Source organism: Cebus imitator, unplaced genomic scaffold, assembly GCF_001604975.1.
Source record: "Cebus imitator isolate Cc_AM_T3 unplaced genomic scaffold, Cebus_imitator-1.0 Scaffold182, whole genome shotgun sequence".
NCBI lineage: Eukaryota > Metazoa > Chordata > Mammalia > Primates > Cebidae > Cebus > Cebus imitator.
In genome coordinates this window covers 880019-902160 of record NW_016107497.1, presented here as the reverse complement: position 1 = coordinate 902160, position 22142 = coordinate 880019, and positions in this window count along the sequence as shown.

The window sequence follows — 22142 nt, the reverse complement described above, 5'->3', positions numbered from 1 at the left end:
AAAAAAAAAAAAAAAAAAAAAAAAAAAAAAAAAAAAAAAAAAAAAAAAAAAAAAAGAAAGAATGAGTCCTGATGTTTGACCAGGCTAACAAAGAGATCCATGCCATATACACAAAAATAAAAATCTTAAATTACCTCAAAAGGGGAGATTGTAGAGTCTAGGAGGCTTGTCAAAACTGAGACGGTAGATCAGAGAGAAGGAGTCAGCAAATAAGATGAGGAATGACTGATCAATGAGTCAGAAGAGAAATCAGAAGCATCTGGCCATTATTAAAGAGAAGATTAATCACATAAATAAGAATATACATTATTTACATTATGAATACCTTGTCTATTAACTTATTTATTAACATTTATTGTAGGCCAATGTAGCACTAAACATCTGGGATTCAAAGACATGAAGTGCGTGTTGACTGCTTCCAAGTTGTTCATAATCTGCCTGATTTGGACTCAACTATACCCTCACTTATGTTGGCTTAAAAATGCATCCTTAATGTTATTGTGCAGTATAAGGCAATAAACAGGTTGACTCTTTCCAGAGACATAAGTAGAAGCCCCAGTAGAGTCACATTTATTTAAAAAGTTGCATGGAGCTGTGAACAATCTAGGAATGCTGGCTAGGATAAATAAATTAGCCTACATGGGGTTGGAAACAGTGAAAACAAACGTATTTATTGAATTGTGGGAATCTCGTCCTGGAACAAAATCTCTAATAAATGCCTTCAAGCAATTATGTTGCTATTTATTTTTCTGGGAACATAAATTTCATTAAGTAGATGATCATCCTAAAATGCTGAAAACAGTTAGTAATTGATGGATTTGAAATAAACATAACTTTCATGCCAATCATCCTTAAAAATAATCTCCCAGGCCAGGCACAGTGGTTCATACCTGTAATCCTAGCACTTTGGGAGGCCAAAGTGGGTGGATCACCTGAGGTTAGGAGTTCGAGATCAGTGTGATCAACATGGTGAAACCCCATCTCTACTAAAAATACAAAATTAACTGGGTGTGGTGGCACACGCATGTAATCCCAGCTACTCGGGAGGCTGAGGCAGGAGAATTGCTTGAACCCGGGAGGTTGCAATGAGCTGAGATCGTGACATTGCACTCCAATCTGGGCAACAAGTGTGAAATTCTGTCTCAATAGTAATAATAAGAATTTCCAAATAGGTTGTGGGCTGGTAAAAAGACGTTCTAGGTTTTATAGGAAAACCTGGGTTTAAATCTTGGCTTTGTCAACTGGTAGATGAATCCTAATAGAAAGTGACTTCACACTGAAAACAGTTAATTGAAGAGGCATTAAGAACAAGTTTTTTGTTGTTTGTTTTTTTGTTTTTTAATTTACGAAAAGGTATGGATCATATTAAGAAAAAGAACAAAGATTGTGTAAGTCTCCAAAGGTTAGAAATATTGGGGAACTTTTGTCGATGCTAGGCCTGATAAAGTGGGAGAGAGAATATGTAATTCAGATGGGGGATATAGCTGTAGAAGGAACTGAAAGGTAGGAAATGTGACTTGAGGTAGCAGAAAGCACACTTAGATAGAAGAAAACAGCCAGGCAGAGGGAGCAGTGAAGGAACATTTACTCTGTCCTCTCTTTCTTACTGTTTTCTGATCTTCCTCTGTTGTCTTCCATTAGCTGAACCCAACAAGAAATCAAAATGCAAGAGATCCCTTTGAAGCAGTCCATGGATATCAGTGATCTGGAGAGCAAAGTATCTTGAATAAAAGTTGGATAATGGGTGAGAAGGATTAATGGTGATTACCTAGGATGCAAACCAAAGAAGGTGATGTCTCTGAGGCATTTTTTTTCTTGTCTAAAAAAGGCAAATAAAACCTCTCATAGTTCATAGAGAATGTGAAACAGAATAGACCCTGATGCCACATCATAAGTTATTAGTACTGCTTCCCTCACCTTTACCTTCTCTGTGCAGCGCACAACAACACAGAAGATTCCATTGTAAGAAGCTCTACAAGTAATAGCCATTTGATGTTCTGTCTCACTCTACTGAAACAGAAACAAAGTTGTTTCATTTTTTTAAAGTTACTATATCAATCTTATTTCACCAATTATTTCTCATTCCAAGAATGTCTGTAAGTTGTTGATTGACACTGGAAATTTCCACAAACCTTGCCACTTTTGCCAGTGTTACTACCTCTTACTATTCTTTCTCAACAGCCAGAGACATCCTTCCCTCGTTTTCCCTTTGTCTCTTTTATGTCTTCCTCTACACACTTCCCTTCCCTTTTATTCCTGTAACCACACCTTTCCTCTCTCTCCTCATTTCTGTTTTATTTTTGTTTTTCCAGGTGAGAGAATAATGCTAACTGTTAAGGAGAGATTGAAAAAGTTTGAATATTATCAGGCTGTGAGAAAAAAATGATTTTTTTCTGTAAGTTTGCCAAACTATAGCCATGGGAGTAATAGACTCCAAGCCTTCATATTTCTTTACTGTAAAGCCATTTTCTGATTGAGCTAATGGAGACTTTAGAGTGATGGCTTGTCAGGTGAGCATATTCCTGCTGTGTGTCAAATCATTTTTCTTCTCTAAAAATGCTGTGGATTAGTTATGCAGTTTCATTTGTAAAATCAGTGAGAAGAGGAATGGTGATAATTTTGATTCATATGAAGAAAAACTGATATAAATATTTTATATGGCAGACTGTGAAACCCTCCCAAAAAGAATATATTGTGACTATGAATCAGTCAGATTAAAGTTGAAAATAAATTAATTTCAACCATGTAAAATAAACTTATATATATATATATATATATATATATATATATGGATCTTTTAACATGGCTTCTAAGTTTCTGTGTACCTAATATTTTTATATATCTGGGCTGTCATTCAAATTCTCCCTCGCTGTGTAAGTTTTTTGAGATTAACGCTGAGGTTAAAGCAAGTATAAAGGTTGATTCCATCTTACGGAACATCATTAATGGAAAAGTCCCCTTAAAATATCTGAGCATAATAATTTGAAATTTCTATTTTTGTGAGTTCAATCCAAGATATAAAGCACGATTCCTTTATGTTACATTTATAATCCAAGCTAGTGTTCAATTGTAGGAGAAGACAATTAATTAGTATTAATCAGCCCACATATAACCATTAAATATCTCACTGCTCTGTCTCCTTCCTCAACTCTCCATAAACACTGCCCAAATACCTCTCCGTTTTCACTTACACTGTCTATCCAGACTGGTTTCATAACCTTTGCTAAATCTATAAAGCCAATTTCACAAATTAAAAATAAATAAATAAAAATTACCAGTTAATTCTAAGGAACTCCCTCAAAAACAGGCAATTGATTTTGAATCCATGTAACATTATAACATGGACTGATGCTTAGAGTTAACTTTTAACTTTTAGATTAGATTAATCCAGTATATGTATGTTACAACACAGACCTCCTGATAGAAGTTTGTTAAACTTAACAAACATATGGATCTAAACCTCTTCTTCACTCCTTTTTTTATTAGCTGATGAACTGAACTTGAAGGCTAACAAAAACCTTTACTTATATCATCATTGTGTAAAAATAAAAATGATGAACATAAATGCTAGATTAATAAATTTGTATATAAATGTTGAATTATTGTTTAATCATTATTGTTCAATAATTATTGTTGAATAATTGAGTTGGACTAGTCTACCCTTTAATACTTACAAAAAATGACTGGAAATCCAATTGTACAGTTTTAGAATATCTCCTAATCTCTCACAGTACCTCTGATTTATAGGACTATGGGAAGCTATCTTAGTTCCTTCTGGACCCTAAGTTCCAGCTTTGTGTAAATTAATTCTGTCTATCAATCTTCCAATAACAATAGATTTGCTGTCCTTGTTCTGCATTGGGTAGATCCAGTGCCTTTCTTTAATTAACCTATTCTATTGATAAAATTCAATTTATACAAAGTATTAAGTACATACAATAGCTTTGAACTACAGAAATAAAGTAAATGTTAGATTCAGGATCAGGTGTACCTGTTCTAAATTATCACTGAAATATCCCATTGGCAGTGCTCACTGGCTTGCATTCTATTCTATATCTCTGCTTTTCTTTGAGTCTCCCATTTATCCTCTTACCTTACCCACCCATCCCACCTCTCAGTACCTCTATTCTGACTTATACCAAGGAACCCCAGGCTCATTTCTCTATTTTGAAAATCCAATTTTCTGAAGCCCTGAATCTGAAACACAGATCCAGTTCCACATTCTCCAATCTGAAACCTACCAACATGCATATCTGATAACTACTTAACAACAAAAAGGAGCAGCAGAAAACAAAAATGCTCCTCACACCTGCTCAGATTTTGGAGGAAAGTTGTGGCTGAGCCCAAGTGCTGTCAAACCCTGTCGCTTGTGTGTGCACTGGGGCCAGCAACTGACTCTCCAGCCCCCTATATGCACCAGCCCCATGCTGCCTCAGCCCCCTCTGGACTTGGGGCACTGACAAGCATGGGAAGGAGATTAAGGAAGACCTGAGGCCATCTTGGCACAGGCCTGCAGGCTTTCATTGGCATGAAGAGCCTGGGCACCACGAATAGCAAGTTAATGGTGGCAGGCGGCATACTGGCTCCTGGGTGGAAAGCGGCAGGTCCCCAGGGATGGCCTGAAGTCTGGGAGCTAAGCTGCCAATTCTGTGGACTGGTGTAAGAACTTATAGTGCCTTTGCCCCACGTCGCCATGGCCACCAATGGACCAATCAGCATGCACTTCTTCCCCTCTGAAGCCCATAAAAACCCTGGACTCAGCCAGACTCTGGCAGATATCAGGACAATCTGCCTGTGAAAAGGAGCTACCCAATGTGGATCTCTTCTCAGCTGAGACCTGTCCACTTGGTGGGATGTCCTACTTGTGGATAGGAGATACACACTCTGGGTCTCCTCTCTGCTGAGAGCTGCACTGGTTGGGATGACCTGCCTGTGGAAAGGAGCTACCCATTTTGGGTCTACTAAAAGCTGTTCTGTAACTCAATAAAGCACTTTTTAGTCTTACCCTCCAGTTTTCAGCCTATCTCATTCTTCCTGGTCAAGGGACGAGAACTCAAGACCTGCCAAATGGAAGGACTAAAAGAGGTGTAACAAGGGCTGAAACATGGTCCTTGCTCAACACATTATGGATGATGAGAAAAACAGGAGAGGAGAGAGCTGCCACCTTTTGGGGAGCCCTGACCTAGGAGCTCTCTGAGCCAGGGCTGTGATATCCTCTTTGGGGCTCTGCAGTTTCTTGCATCTCCAAGCTACTGGGAGCCACTGTGTTCCCTGGTGCCAGCTGCTTGCAGTATGACTGGTGTAGCTGCAGCCTCTCAGGGAGCCAGCGCTCATGCTGGCACCTGGAGCTGCCTGCCCTGCAACAGCTAGCATGCCAGGCTGTGTGCAGGGAATGGACTCTGTGCCTGCTTGCTCACACACCCGGCTCACTGCTCTGCACCTGGCTTGCCCTTGGCAGTCATAAAATCTGGGCTGGTAGCAAGAGCTGAGTGCAGCCAGCTGGACCAAATGTGTAGAACAAACCTATTGTGCCCAGGCAAAACTTGGGTAAAAGCACCACTGGCCACTAAGGTTTCTGGTTGCTAAGTGACACCCTAAAGATCCTATGACTACACTGCACTCTAGCCTGGGTGATGGAGTGAGACTCTGTCTCAAACAAATTTTTTTTTTTTTTTTAGACACAGTCTCACTCTGTCACCGTTACCCAGGCTGGAGTGCAATGGCGCGATCTCGGCTCACCGCAACCTCCGCCTCCTGGGTTCAAGCAATTCTCCTGCCTCAGCCTCCTGACTATCTGGGATTACAGGCACGCACCACCATGCCCAGCTAATGTTTTGTATTTTTAGTAGAGACGGGGTTTCACCATGTTGACCAGGATGGTCTCGATCTCTTGACCTCGTGATCCACCCGCCTCGGCCTCCCAAAGTACTGGGATTACAAGTGTGAGCCACCGCGCCCGGCCTTCAAACAAATATTTAAAAAAAGCATCAGAATCCAGGCAAATTCCTTACCACCTGTGTCTACATGAGTACTCCTCCCCATCCTGGAATAAACAAGGAGTTTTTTCTCTGGAGAGGCTGATCTTGAAAGATTGGAGGTAGGTGGGGATTGCACCTGCAAGATATATCTGAAGGCCAAGTAATTTTCTGGAATGAATGGTTTGAGTAGACCAATCCAACTAAATGATGGGGTCTGAGCCTGTGTTCCTTTGTCCTTTAAACTCATGGGTCATACACTCATCTATGACAAAATGATAGTCTGCTATCCTAAAACTGTCAGAATTTCTTTTTATTTGAGATACATGGCATAGTTTTTAATAAAAATTTTTCAGTGTTGAATTTGTAAGTTTATGTAAGCTACATTAGCAACCCATATAGGTAAGATTTTGTAAAAGGAAATATGCTAGATTATATATATAATATGTGTGTGAGTGCGATAGGACATAACTTTTGCCCTTGCAATTTTTAAGTTAAATCAGACACTAGAAAACAAGTGTTGCAATTTTGGAACAGATGTAAGAAATTTCAGAACAATATTTGACGTTTTCCAAGAAAACTCATCAGGATTTTGCCCTAAATATCCAGTTAAAATCACCTTTATAATGAACTAGACATCAAGAAAAAAAATGCTGGTATTTTAAGAACAGAAAAAAATGAATACTGTGCAGAGGAAAAAGAAATAGTTATGACATAATGAATTATTATTTAGTTAAGCCCCAAACCACTTTCTTACATATTTAAAGTTCAGCCTAAGATTTCTCCACATATATTACACGGCAAACTAACAGGATATGTAAAGAGACTACACATACCAATCATGGAGTTTCAGCATTCACAAATGGCCAACTGTTCAAACTGTGTTAAAATAAGGCAAAACTGAGCTATAATCAATTCGGCTGTTTCTTTACCTCATTTCTGTTTTCTGTTCGTCCCTTGCTTTTTTATCTCTATAAATATTATTCAATCATGTGGCAATCCAGGAGGTGTTCTGAGTGTATTCTGGTGCAGAGAACTTTCTGATTCGTGAATCACTCTCTGCTCAACAAAACTCTCTTAAGCTTAATTTGTCTAAAGTTTTCCTTTTAATAGAATTGACTAAGCACAGACATTACATTGGGAAATACTGAAACATAAAGGAATATTCTTCTCTGGAATCTCATTTATTATGATATAAAACTGATGCTTTACTACCAGTCCTGTTTTCTTCAAAAATTAAAAAATATGTACATAGAAAAAAGAAAAGCAAAGATCTCATGTTTCACCAAAGGACCATATATGTAGCTTTACACCCAACAATGTACTAATAAAGTCAGATTCAAAATTCATAAAAGTACTTGAAAATAACCATTAAAATATTGTTATTGACAATAATGTTATTATATTGTTCTTGTGTTTGCTTATGGAGCCAATTTATTTTTTCTCCTGTTTTAGGATATTATGTGAATGGTAGGAACAATACTTAATGAGGATAAGAAGAAAGCATTAACCATAATTGTGTAATCCGTATATTTTGCTGTGGAAGTATGTGAATTATTTCACTCCTGTACCTTCAACAACCTCAATATAACTGTGCACATAGGCACTTTTATAAACAAATCTTCAGTTTAGGAGATGCATAGCACTTCAAAACCATCTAGAAAATGCTCTAATAGTTTAGCTCTAGGGTTAAGAAGTTATATGGTGTAACTGGAGGACAAAACATAATAATGGTGATCATTTTTATTTATTTATTTATTTATTTATTTATTTGGAGACAGAGTCTAGCTCTGTCACCCACACCAGAGTGCCATGGCATGATCTCAGCTCACCGCAATCTCCACCACTTGGGTTCAAGTGATTCTCCTGCCTCAGCCTGCCGAGTAGCTGGGATTACAGGCGTGTACCACTACTCAAGGTTAATTTTTGCATTTTCAGTAGAGACTGGGTCTCACCATTTTGGCAAGGATGGTCTCAAACTCCTGGTTTCAGGTGATCCAGCTGCCTTGGCATCCCAAAGTGCTGGGATTTTAGGTGTGAGTCACCCCTCCTAGTCTAGTCACTATTTTTAATCCAGTGACTGAGAACGTGTCAAATCCCAAAGAAAGAGGGAATTGGGCTTGATCTAAGTCATGACATATCACTTAAATACTACTAAATAATAAAATGATCAAGGTAGTATCAAGTTAGCACCTCCCAGAAGGATATTGAAGTACTCCAGCATATACAGCATACAGAAACTAGTGAGTCCAAGAATAAAAACTTAAAGACATTGATAGTTGTGATTCCTTCAATTAAATGGGTTAGTTGCATCACAGATAATTCAGTCAGCCAGGCTTAGCACTTAAAGAGCCTGCCACATGCACACAAAGCTTTAATCTAAGGATCACGAGACATCTGAATGCCATTAACTAGAAAAAGAGAAAAATGAAAACAATTGAAAGCAAAATAATTTTAGAAGAAATTGAAACACTGAAACGAAGCTTTGAGGTGACCATAAGTTTTCTTGACAAACTGGAGATGCTGAAAAATCTCTCCCTCCAAAAGAAACCTAAATGTATATAATAAAATAACAAGAAATATCTATTTTGGAAAATTAAATGACCTTCAAAAAAGTAAACAGAATTCTTTGTGGTCAGGAAAACAGCAGGAGTAAGAAATCTGGAAGTAATGAGAATATTAAGGTCTTCACTCTTTTAGAGACAACTTGTTAATTCTATGCTTGAAAGTTGCCAGTAAATTCTATGTCTTAAATTTATATGTGGGCAGGTTCAAGAAAAAAAGGCAAATTAGAGAAATACTCTAAAAACATAAGATTTCGAATTTAGAGTCTTAAAGGGATATTTGTATTCCCTTGTTGAGAACAGCATTATTCACAATAACTAAAATGTAGAAATAATTCAAGTGTCCATTGATGGATGGATGAATAAAAAAGATATTGTATATACACACAGTGAAATATTATTCAGCTTTAAAAAAAGGGTAAAATTCTGACATAATACTACAATAATAAACCTGAGGATATTATGCTAAGTGAAATAAGCCAGTCACAAAAAGACAAATAATGTATGATACCATTTACATCAGGTACTGAGAGTAGTCAAAATCAAAAAGACAAAAAATAGAATGATAGTTGCCAGGGATTGGCAGGAGCAATGGGGAGAATGGGGATTTATTGTTTAACGGGTATAGTTTCAGTTTTATAAGATGAAAAGTGTTATGGAAATGGATGGTGGTCATAGTTGCACAATATTATAAATATATTTAATAATACTGAACTGTACACTTAGAAGTGGCCAACATGATAAATTTTGTTATATGCATTTTACCAAAATAGAAAAATGAAAGGAAAAATTGTTAACAGTAGACTTCCACACAAATATTAAATAAGGTGAGCTGTAACTACACTGAGATTATTTATTAGAAATATTCTGGGTTTGCTTTCTATGTATTTTTGTAAAATTCCCACCATTACAATTTATCCATTGTAAGGATATCTTATTTACTGTTATTTACTGTTACCTAGCTAGAAAAATGTGTTATGAGACTCTTTTGGTTCACCTCAAAATATAAAGATTTGGTCAGTGCTGCAGGCAGCAAAGCAGATTCCAAGGACTAAAGATTTTTCCAAGAAAAATAATAACGTATCATAAACTCAGTACAGGAACTCTGTATCCATAATTATTGCTATGTAGTATAAAATGTAGTTACTCTTCAAAGGAAACATATTTTATTAGGTTAGATAAAAGGAAACTGTTTAATAATAAAGCACCAAACATTCAACTAAGAATGCTTAGGGGATGAAGACAACTCAATGCAAAAAATCTATGCATTTGTTAAATTATATAGAACTTTATAACAGAGTGAAACTTAATGTATATAAGGTAAAATATAATAATAATTTAGAGGGTCAAGGGATTCTAGGATGGAATGCAGAATGTGACAAAACAATATAATTGTATTACAAATATATGAAGTCATGTCACTGAAAGGAGTAGGAAAAAAGATGCTGCCATAAATAAATTTTGAATTGTGGGGTGTCTGTAAGACTACAGAAAAAGGTGAGTATTGATAAGTATTGTGTATATACTATACGATATGTTCTTTACCACAGGATTATGTGTTAATTCAGACGCTATCACTCATGCATACTAGATTTGAGCAACTAAGTAAAAGAATGGTGGAAGGCTATTCTCACTGTTGTAGTAGGAGTTTACAGTTAAGCAAGAGGAGGAAGTTAGAATAATCCATGTGGTCGTTGATTACAGTAAAGGATATCGGTATGTGCTACGGTTTAACTTGCTATAGATACATAATATTGCATTTGAAGTATTTGTAGATATTTATATATACCTACATACATTTTCTTGCTCTGGCAGCTGAGAGAGCCTAGATAAAATAATACCCCAGCAAGTTAGAAATAATGATTTCCAAGGAGTAAAGCTGGGGAAAAAATAAAGGGTAATTTTATAGCAAAGACCCAATGAACACTACCTCAAACAAATGATCAGGTTTCACATCAGCAGTGATGTCATGTTAAGAGTATGTACCACTAATATGCTGTGATGAAAATGACAGTGTATCTCTCACATCTTCCCCCCCAGAACACATAACCTCACTTTAAACAAGAAAGAAAACCAGACAAATCCCAATTAAGGCACGTTCTGAAATACCTCACCAGCACACCTCAAAACTATATCATTAAAAATAGGGAAGGACTGAGAAACTGTCACAGCCAAGAAGAGCCTAAGGAGATACAATTAGTAAATGTAATGTGGTAACTCACATGGGATCCTGAGTAAATGTTAAGATGTTAGGAATAGAAGAAATTTGATATAATATAGATGGAGCTCTCTAAACTATCTTTGCAATTCAAAAGTTTTAAAGAGTTAAAAAAAAAACTATAAGGGTCTTTTTAAAGTAAATAATGTCTTAGAGCTTGATCCGTGATCACAAAATACTTTAACACACAAATGTGAATAAAATAGAACAAAAATACAATCCATTAACTAAAAACTTACTATAAACTAAGCTATGTTCTGGGAACATTATAAGCAGTAACCAATTCTTCAAAACAACTCTTTAAAAATAAAATTATCAAAATAGTATGCATTGATACCTTAATGTACAGTATTTGAAGAACTATTGTAAGTGCTCTGTATATATATTGCACTTATTCTTCACAGCATTTTGAAGTATATATTATACTTTTATTACATGAAGATACTAACACTGTGGAAGCTTACATAACCTAACATTGTGCAATGGGCGAGTAGATGCACGTAATTCAAATGAGGCTGCTGGATTTTACTTTATTTTTTAAAATTATACAATAATATTTATCTCATTTAATTGTCATGAAAGTACTTTTACATAAATGTCAATATTAACATCAACCTATAGATGAGTAAAATTATGTACACTGAAAAGTTAATAAGCCAGTAACACATTCAGTAAAAGACACATTGTGTCTGGTTCTGCAATGCTTAATTTTTCCTTTGATGTTCTGATCTTGCATCATCATGCAAAAGCCAAATAACTCTAATCAACAAACATTGTGCATGTACTTTGAGGGATATGAAGATTTTTCTCTCATAAAACATGTGCATTTATGTAAATGCATGTGTGTTTATATACTTAGCTGTATGTATGCATATATACATATATTTAAATATTTTAAATACTGTATATGTGCATGTGCTTTTAGTGTATATATATAGTATGTATATAGAGAGTGTGTGTGTATATGAATATATATGTGTGTATATATATATATATATATATATGTATAAATACATCTGTTAAAACAAGGTCCACCTGACTATGGCATACCTCTTAAAATAATAGTAGCATAAACAACATAGATGTATAATGCCTCTCAAGTGAAAGAAATATAGAAATAAACAGCCAAGGGCTAAATAGCTGTCAGCAGTGTGACAGTTAAACCTTCTTGTCATTTTGCTTTTCTTTCATCTTCAGCTAATATCTCAGTAAAAACATTTTGGCTCAAGTCTTCACATTTCAAATTCCAAAAAATTGAAATTAGGTTCAATAACAGAAAGGCACAATGCTTTAATTTAAACATATGTGTAGAGTTTCAGATGATTATGGTGCATTCATGTGGGTGGAATCAGTGCTTAGGGGAACTCAGGAAACAGTTTAGGACTAGTAATATAGACACAGAGTTGGGCCTAAGTCTCAGGCATGTGCAAAAACCCTGTTTAACAGAGTTGACTATAAATTCAACTTAGAGACACTAAAATGAACACAGGCAATTTAAACAGATGTGGTAAGGCAAGATTTCTGTTAAAAATATGCAGTGTAACTTTTATAACTTTAGGGCTTCAGGTTGTCTGTGATTTCAAAATTTCTGTCAAGAATGAGGGGACACAGCTTAATATATCTGATATAACCAAACTGACCCTGAGATCTAATATCCAGCCATTTTCATCACTCATTTATTGTACAAAAATTACTTTTTTTACCTCCTATGTGCTAAGAAATATAAAAATAAACTAGAGAAATTAACCTCTAGTTTTTAATGTTCTTATTCTTAAGGCTACATAGATGAACATCAAATAAAAGACAATTTCTGATATAAATTCAACGTAGAAAATAAAACAGGGCAATTGGACAGAAAGTCACTAAATGATAGTAACGTTAAAAAAAATAGACATGCATCAGTAAAAGTGCATTCAACTGCAAGAAATGAAAACAATATACAAGTAAAAATAATGACACTAATTCTAAAGGCAAGGTGAACTTCAGGACTACTTCAAATCAGTGGCTTAATGATAACCTCAAGGGGCTCAGATTTAGTATTACCTTTCTTTTTTTTTTTTTTTTTTTNTTTTTTTGAGATGGAGTCTCACTCTGTCACTCAGACTGGAGTGCAATGGCACAATCTCAATCTTGTCTCACTCCAACCTCCATCTCCCAGGTTCAAGCGATTCTTCTGCCTCAGGCTACCAAGTAGCTGGGATTACAGGTGCCTGCCACTGTGCCCGGCTAATTTTTGTATTTTTAGTAGAGGCAAGTTTCACCATGTTAGTCAGGCTGGTCTCAAACTCCTGACCTGAGGTGATCCACCAGCCTTGGCCTCCCAAAGGGCTCCGATTACAGGTGTGAGCCACCACACCCGGCCTACTTTCATTTTAAAGTAGATTTGCTATTACTGGGGGTCTGTCAAACACTTCCCACATTATATGTTTCCTTGACCTTGACTAAGTTGAGAGACAGAGAAAGAACAAGATAATTAGAGTCTTGCTTTTAAAATATTTAAAAAGTTATTTCTGTGAAAACCCTAGCATATGTTTGCCTGGATCACATGAATCTGAATTGGGGCATTCTGAAAAAGAATGACTGTGATGAGAATTTAGTGTAATTATGATGAAGTTAGAATGAAAAATCATCATCTGTAGCCAAGGGTGAAGTCAAATTTCCACAAAGTAGAGATGGAACTAGAAACTATATTTAAGTTAAAAGCAAATGGGGAATTGCTATTGTGACAGCAACTGCAATACTCAGTCAATGGTGGTGAAGGTTACTTGAAGAGGTGATATATAAATTAAGATCTGAATTACAAAAAGGAATCAGCTATGTAAAAAATGAGTTAAAAGGGGGAGAAAGAAGAGTTATTCTCATCAATAAGGTAAGAAAGAGTTTGTTATTTTGAGAAACCCAGCAAAGAGCAGTACAGTGAATTAGGGAGAGAACAAAGTCAGAGGAATAAAATGAGGTTGGAATTGCAGGAAAGGCATAGGTCAAAGGAGCCATAGCAAGTTGGGATTTTTATCCACTTTGTAAGAAGGAGTCACTGGAGATTTTTAAGTGAACAATAATAGGAGCTAACAGGTACTTTTAATAGATCACTTTGGCTGTTCTATGGAAATAGTAACAAATCCCAAATGCCATATACTGCTTGAAAGGTGAAATAATCATCTGAGGAACGACCATATTCAGAAAACAAGAATATAAAAGAAAAAATGGCTCTTCTGAAATTATTTTTTCTATTACTTTTAGCTTTTAAAAATAATATTGCTTTTTTTAAGTTGTGAACTAACAGCCTGTCTGATTCCATATAAAATCATTAACTATATATTAAAAGTACTTGTGTTGAAAATCTAAGTATACAAGTCATTACTTATTTTCTACATGAACTCAGATTTTTTTTTTAACAGAGACCTGTAAAAAGTCTAACTTTTCCATGTTTCAGCATGTGGTTATATATAATTAATACAATATAATGTAGTGAATGATGTCATGAGTAAAATGGGGATGAATTCTACATACAACAGTAAGTGAAGAAAAAGAATGTAAGGTATTCATATTGGAATGGAAAAATAAACCTTTCTCTATTTGCAGACCTCGCTGTAGTTAAGAACCAAAGAGTTTACTAAAAAAACAATAAGCAAGTTAAAAATCAATAATTGAGTTCGGTAAAATTGTGGGATTTAGTTAATATACTAAACTCAAATTTATTTATTTACACTGGCAATGAACAATAGGAAACTACCTTTAAGTGACACTGAAAATAGCAACCAAAACCCAATAATGCTTATTCGTAAATATAATAAAATAACTGAAATATCAGTTTCCTGAAAACCAAAAATCATTGGTAAGAGGAATCAAAAGAAGACCTACAAGTGAAGAGATATATTGTGTTTATAGTCTGCAAAACTCAGTATTATTGCTTTGGCACAAATTGACATATAAATTATATTAATCCATAATGAAAATACTAGGAAAATTTTTTGGTAGATTTCCATTAGATAGTTTTAAATTTGTTTGGAAAGTCAAATGAACTGTATGTTTGGAAAAAAAAATTGAAGGGAACTCTTACTGATTTCAATAAATACTGAAATATAATTAGTAATGACAGTATTGCATTTGAAAAAGGTGAAAGATGTAGTTCAATACAATAGTCAATTGATTTTTGGCAATGGTGCAATGGTAATTTAGCATAGAAAGGCAACATTCCACAAATTCTGTAGGAAAAATTGGACCCCTACATGCAAGAAATATAATTTCACAGCTCATATTCATACCTTGCATTATATATTATAGACAAAAATGTTTTCTAATGTTATAACACCAAAAAAGTGTAGCTTAAAAATTTTTTTACATGGTTATTATTCATCTGTTGCTATAAATCCCTTGAATGCAGGGGAATAATTATTCACTTTAACTTTTTCTAGAGATATTTAAAAATTTGGAAATAAAAAGAATGCATAAGCAGGGCATGGTGGCTCACACCTGTAATCCCAGCGCTTTGGGAGGCCAAGGCTGGCGATCACAAGGTCAGGAGTTTGAGTCCAGCCTGGCCAATATGGTGAAACCCCCTCTCTACAAAAATATAAAAATTAGCCAAGTGTGGTGGTGCATGCCTGTAGTCCCAGCTACTCAGGAGGCTGAGGCAGAAGAATCGCTTGAACCCATGTTCAAATACATTTGAATATGCATTTCTATATATGAGCTCTCTAAATATCTATGGACTATAAGGTTTTACTTACACATTTAAATATCTGAATTTCCAACTAGCTACTCAGGAGGCTGAGGCAGGAGAATCGCTTGAACCCAGGAGGCGGAGGTTGCAGTGAGCCAAGATTGNCATTATATATTATAGACAAAAATGTTTTCTAATGTTATAACACCAAAAAAGTGTAGCTTAAAAATTTTTTTACATGGTTATTATTCATCTGTTGCAATAAACATTATTTTTAATTCATATTTATATAATTTGCTTCTACGTACCATTAATTTCAACACAAGGATAAATATAACACAATTTGTAAAAGTCAAGTTTTTGAAGTTTAGTTTACATAGAGTAAAATGCACAGTTCTCAATGTAGAGTTCAACGACTTTAGACAATTGCATGAAGTTACGTAGTTACTGACATTCTCAAGATGAAGAATCATTTTTATAAACAAAATAGATGCTCTTTTGCCTCTTTGTATTCAACCCTTACACGTACGCACTGAAAAGAACTAATAAGTTTTCTGTTTCTATTGTTTTTCCTTTTCCAAAATGAATAGAACAAAGTTCAATTTGCATAAACTTTTGAGTCCAAAAATCATAATTTCTTCTAAAGCACTTGAGTTTTATGTAGTTACATATGTCAGCAATGTTTCCCTTATCATTAATAACTAATATTCTACTTAATAGTTATAACACTATTTGTTTATCCATTCACCAGTTTAGAATATTTCTGTTTTCAGCCAAATATAAGTAAAATCACTATAAAACTTTGCTGGTATGCTTAATGTATGTGAATGTAAGTTTTAATTTATCTTAGATATATAACTACAAATAGGATTACAGGGTCATAGAGTAAGTGCACTTTTAAATTAAAAGAGATTGTCAACGTGTTTTTCAAAAGGACTTCAATTATTCCTGGCATATGTGAAAATTCCAGCAATATAAAATTTCTTGTTACTTTGCATTTTTGCTAGCATTTGGTATTGTTAGTATTACTTTGTTGTGGTTTTGCTTTTCCATGTGTATAGTGCCATGGTAAAATAATTTTTTCCTTTCAGTTTCTTCTCCTGCCACATTTTGATGGTAATTGGGTAGGTGAAAGGTAAGTATTGCTTAAGAAACACTATTTTTAAAAAAAACATATATTTTCCTAGAAAGTGATCTAGTTATCTATGATGCCAACCAATTCTTTCTTTAAAACATCAACTGGAAGCAAAAAAAGTAATAATAATATGGTTCTCTGTGTGTGAGCATATGTGTGTGTATGAACATTAAGAGACTTACAAAAATACATTTGAATATTCATTTCTATATGTGAGCTCCCTAAGTATGGACTATAAGGTTTTAATTACACATTGAAATATCTGAGTTTCTAACCAACTGTCAGTTAATTACTCACTTTTTTCACTAATACTTGGCCTGTATCTTCCGTATATTAGAATATATCATATATTTGTTAACCTGCATAAAACAAATTTTATCCACACTAGAATGCTTTACTAAATAGAATATTTCAGTGTGGAAAAGATTATAAGAGGACTAAGAGAGCTTTCTGAAAAAAAGAAAATGACCTGGAAAGGAATTCCAGCTGAAGGAGGAAGTTGTGAGGAAAACACAGAAAGATAGTAATCCATATTCAGATAATTTATTTAAAAATCAGATCTGAAAGGAACAAGCAAATGGCAAATAGTGGGAGTTACATATAAAAATATATGTCTTTAACACATGATAAATGGGTTCAGATGCAAAATGAAGGCATTTATGATCCACTTTATCAGGCAATTAAAAGTTTTTGAGCTGGGGAAGACAGCTCAGCATTGAAATACACTATTACAAAGTCTTTGGAAAATTAGAATACACTATACTTCAGAGCATCCTATAGTGGAAGGAGGAGTGGATAGGCTGAATATTTAGTAATTATGATTATAACCATAAACAGTAACAATAGCTCTGTCTTGTACTTAACGATCTGCAAAATGTTTTCTCACAAATTGTCCCAGTGCAAATTCATATTGGAGGTATATTTTTTATGTATTTTTGAAAGACATGAAGTCATTTGCTCAAGGTCAAAGAAACTGAATATGGCAAAATTAGGATGGACACATGGTTTCTTTTAACTTTATCCCTAATTTATTCCCCATATCCATAGACTTTTCCACTATACTTAAATTTTAAAAAGAAGAGACTAAGTCTTGATTTTTTTTTTTTTTGGTCTAAAAATCTATAATTGCTTTTCTGAAAAATGTTTCCAGAATGGAACTTTTGCTTTAGTTATTATGGTGACCAAGCATTTCTATCCTTGGGTCAGTATGGATAGCCAAGCATTTTAGCCAAAAGGCCCACACAGCAGCTGCCTCTCACAGGCTTGATGGTGTAAAGTATACAGATGAAACAATACAAATATTGTCAGGAACAATGTATGTTGCAATTAAGATGGCAGCCAGCCTTCTCCTGGACAGTTCTTGCACCTACAGAATTTTATTTCTATAATATGATTTTAAAAGCACTAGAAAATGTTAATTTAAATTCTCTGTATAATTATAGAAAAAGGGGGAGCCACATTTATCTAAATCTTTTTTCAGTCAGTGTTAACACATCTTTGAAAGTACCTTTGGTAGTATCTGGCCTGATATTTGTAGAATTTTAACTTAAATGCCAGTTGAAGTTCAAAAGTAGTTTTTAAAAAACAGGTGTCTGTTGAAAGCATTAGGTATAACTTTTCATTTGCTTGAATTTTTCTCCTGGAAAATACCACCTCATCATTTTATTATTTCTTGTGACAAAACTTTGGAAGGCATTTTCCCTAATCTACTGTGAAAAACACTGTGATTCAACATTACCTTGGTGCATATATATTACCTTGGCGTGCGTGCACGCACACACACACACACACACACACATACACATACATATATATGTATATATAACCTTGGTATGTGTGTTATGTGTGTGTGTGTGTGTATATACATACACACACACACACACACACACACACACACACACATATATATACACACACACACATACAGTCAAGGTAATACTGAATATATATATATGTGTTCAATATTATATTCAATGTTACCTTGACTGTGCATATATATGTATACATATTCAGGAAAGGAAATTAAAAGACAGATTCAGAAAACCTGTCAGATCTCAATAAAAATAGTGAATATGATTTAGCATTGACTTGCTACTTTTTACTTAGGCCTACATAAATGAGAGCTAGTCAATCTACTTCCATGTAATTTGAATAGTCAGTCAAATTTGGTATAACTTGGCACTTTACTTCATTTTTTAATATTATTTTCATCTCTCATTGTCAATCTGTAAATGTTCTAATTCTCAGATTAATCCCCATTAGTAAGACACACCTCATTTCAGCAATTCTTTTGTGTGGTTATACAGAAATTTGCTATTAAATTGCCCTGTCACTAAAATGGCTAACATTAGACATTATTAATGCAGTAGGCGTGATATATACTATAAAGCAGATATGGAGATTAAGTTGAGTAGTCTACCCGCCAGTGGATAGCTTGATAAATTCAGATTTCTATTATATACGAAACTACTAGTTTTCAGAGGTTTAACTTTACTTAGATTGTATATTCGGTTGGCAATACATATACAAGTGACTGCTGAAGTCCAAAAACTTTTTAAGGGATTATCTATAATTTAGTATGATTACTAGAAATAAGTATATTTTTCTCCTTTGTAGAAGGTATTACCTCCCTCCTCTACTAAAAATACGAAAATTAGCCAGGTGTGGTGGCATGCACTTGTAATCCCAGCTACTCTTGGGGAGCTGAGGCAGGAGAACTGCTTGAACCTGGGAGGTGGAGGTTGCAGTGAACCGAGATTGCGCCACTGCACTCCAGGCTGGGGTGACAGAGTGAGACTCTTTCTCAAAAACAAAAACAAAACCCAAAAAACACTAGCTCTGACTTCTCTATCGCCAAGTGGAGGGTGCCTATCAATTGCATTAAAATGATCAAGAAAAATGATAGTCTTATTGGAGAAGCGTGGCCCCTGAAGGTACACTTGGTTGTAACGGGTTTTTAATCCATTTGTGTAAAATGACCCAGCATTGGTTAGACCTGCTGTTCTATTCTCTTTGCTGTCTCCTTCATCTATGGCATTTGTAACTCTCTGCTTTGAAATGCACCCCTCTGATGTTAGAAAATCCTAACGAGAGTGATTTCTTTGTCAAATAAAAATGCCCAAATACATTCTACTGTCCTTTTCATCTGATGATTCGGTTTCCATGGTCAGGCGTGGTAGTTCACGCCTGTAATCCCAGCACTTGGGAGGCCGAAGCGGGTAGATCACCTGAGGTAGGGAGTTCGAGATCAGTCTGAACAATATGGAGAAGCCCCCGTCTCACTAAAAATACAAAAACTTAAGTTGGCGTGGTGGCGCATGCCTGTAATCCCAGCTACTCGGGAGGCGGAGGCAGGAGAATCGCTTGAATCCGGAAGGCGGAGGTTGCCGTGAGCCGAGATCGCACCATTGCACTCTGGCCTGGGAAACAAAAGCGAAACTCCGACTCAAAAAACAAACAAAAGTTTTCATTAAAGCCCTTTTTAATTATATTGCTTTTGTGATGTGTAAATTTTTTCCATGTAGTCCACCTTTGCCTTATGCTCTTATATGACTGGGGGAGAGGCATTTGTACTACTTTTTATAAATTTGCTTTAATAACAGAAATAATCAACATTCATATAGTAAATATGTAAAGCTCCTTGAAAGTTCATCTTTGATTATTTTGGTCCAATTATTGCTGTCGAAATTTTGTTTAGCCAGTATTCCTTTTAGTGTTTGCTTACAACATCTACTAGTTTGGGGCCAATAAAAATACATATTTTCGCTATTTTATTCTGATTCTGCAAAGATAAATATGGTTGGTTGTATTTGTATTACCTTTTCAAAAAATCAGTTGTCTTTTAAATGTTGATACCAAAATTTATTCCGCTAATTTTTATCAACTACCTACTCTTTCAAACGCTATGCTAGACACTTAGTGTAGCAGTGAACAAACTGAATTTTTTTTTTCATATTAGCTTACATCCAGGGGAAGATAGAGACAGTAAATAATTAATAGAAATAATGAATTCTCCTTGACCCACCTATATTAAACAGAGGTTTAGAAACTTTGTTTGTAAAAATAAAACAAAAATAAAAATCTATTAATCAGTTATTTAATGTAGATGGTTTTTGTTTAAGACTTTAGGTTTACTTTTCTTATTTTCCTAACTATATTTTCTTCCTCAACAATATTTTCCACATGATTATACACACACACACACACACACACAGACACACAGATGCACACGTAATATTCTCTAGTCTGAGACTAGGTCTGTTTTCTAACAGTTTAGTATCTACTTATATCATAAAGCATACAAACATATTTAAAACTATTATAAGTTGAAGTTCTGTGCTTTTGAGTGGCTCATAAAATACCCTAAATATTAAGAAAGAATTTATTTCGAATGTGTGGTGTGTGTCTAGCTCCAAGAAACGTGGTTTAATATGCATCTTCCTGGTATAAGAAAACTACAGAGATTTTCCCACCAATGGAAAATTAATAATATATTATGTTTATATTGTTTATTCCGTTTCCTCACACAGAGAGAGACCCCCATTCTCAAAAAAGCGCCTAAGTAATTATACTGATAAGATGAAGATTGTAGTATCTATTACATCAGTGTTAGGTTTACCTTCGGACTTTGAAAACCCTTCTGTAGTCTTTTGGGTTTTGCACATTTTGCCATCTTTGCCATGCCATTATGCCCTATTATCACTGCTATCACCAAGGGGAAAGATAGCAATGCTAAAAGTGGTATTTAGTTTCTGAAGAAACGGGTTATTAGAGACAATCATCACTATCAAGACATGGTAGAAATGCTAACAGGCGTTACTAGAATCATGAAATAGAGATAACTGCAAAAATGCAATTCTTATCTAAATGAAGAAGTGACAGTAGAAAAAATAAACAGCTGGAAGTTATGAATTTGCTAATAATGCTGCACCTGTCCACAACAGAAATACAAATAGATTGTAGAATTTCAGAACTCAGAAAAAGAGAACTAAAACAATTTCAAAGCAGGTTTTAATGTGAGAGAGAAGCAAAAGAACATGGATATATTTCTTTAAAGTAATTTGGTATTTTAAACAAAAATGTAATTTATTAGTTTTTAAAAAAAGAATTTTTGCCATGGTAGAGCTATCATACAATAAACTATAATATTTAAAGAAATTTCATGTTAAATTTAAAGAGATTGAGAAGGCACTGAAAAAGTATTATAATTGTTAGAATTTTGGAAGATGGCCGTTTAGGAACAGCTCAGGATTGCAGCTCCCAGTGAAAGCGCAGAGGGTGAGTGGACGCCGTGTTTTTATTGCCCACAGACTAGAAAATTCCCGGGCAGAGGTGCTCCATGGTCGCCAGCGCGGCTGTTTCGGCCAGCACGGCTGTGCCGGCCAGCGCCGGCCAGCGCCGCTGCTTTGCCCCGCGCTGCTGCTTTGCCCCGTGCAGCTGCTTTGTTGTCGCCCCGGAGCCGCGGTTCTCCGTACAAAATACACTGGTCCGGGGGCCCTTTAGGCTAGCGATTGGAGCCACGGGAAGTCGCCCATACGCTGGTTCAAAAAGGGGACTGAGCAGAGAACCAGGACAGTAGATTATAGGG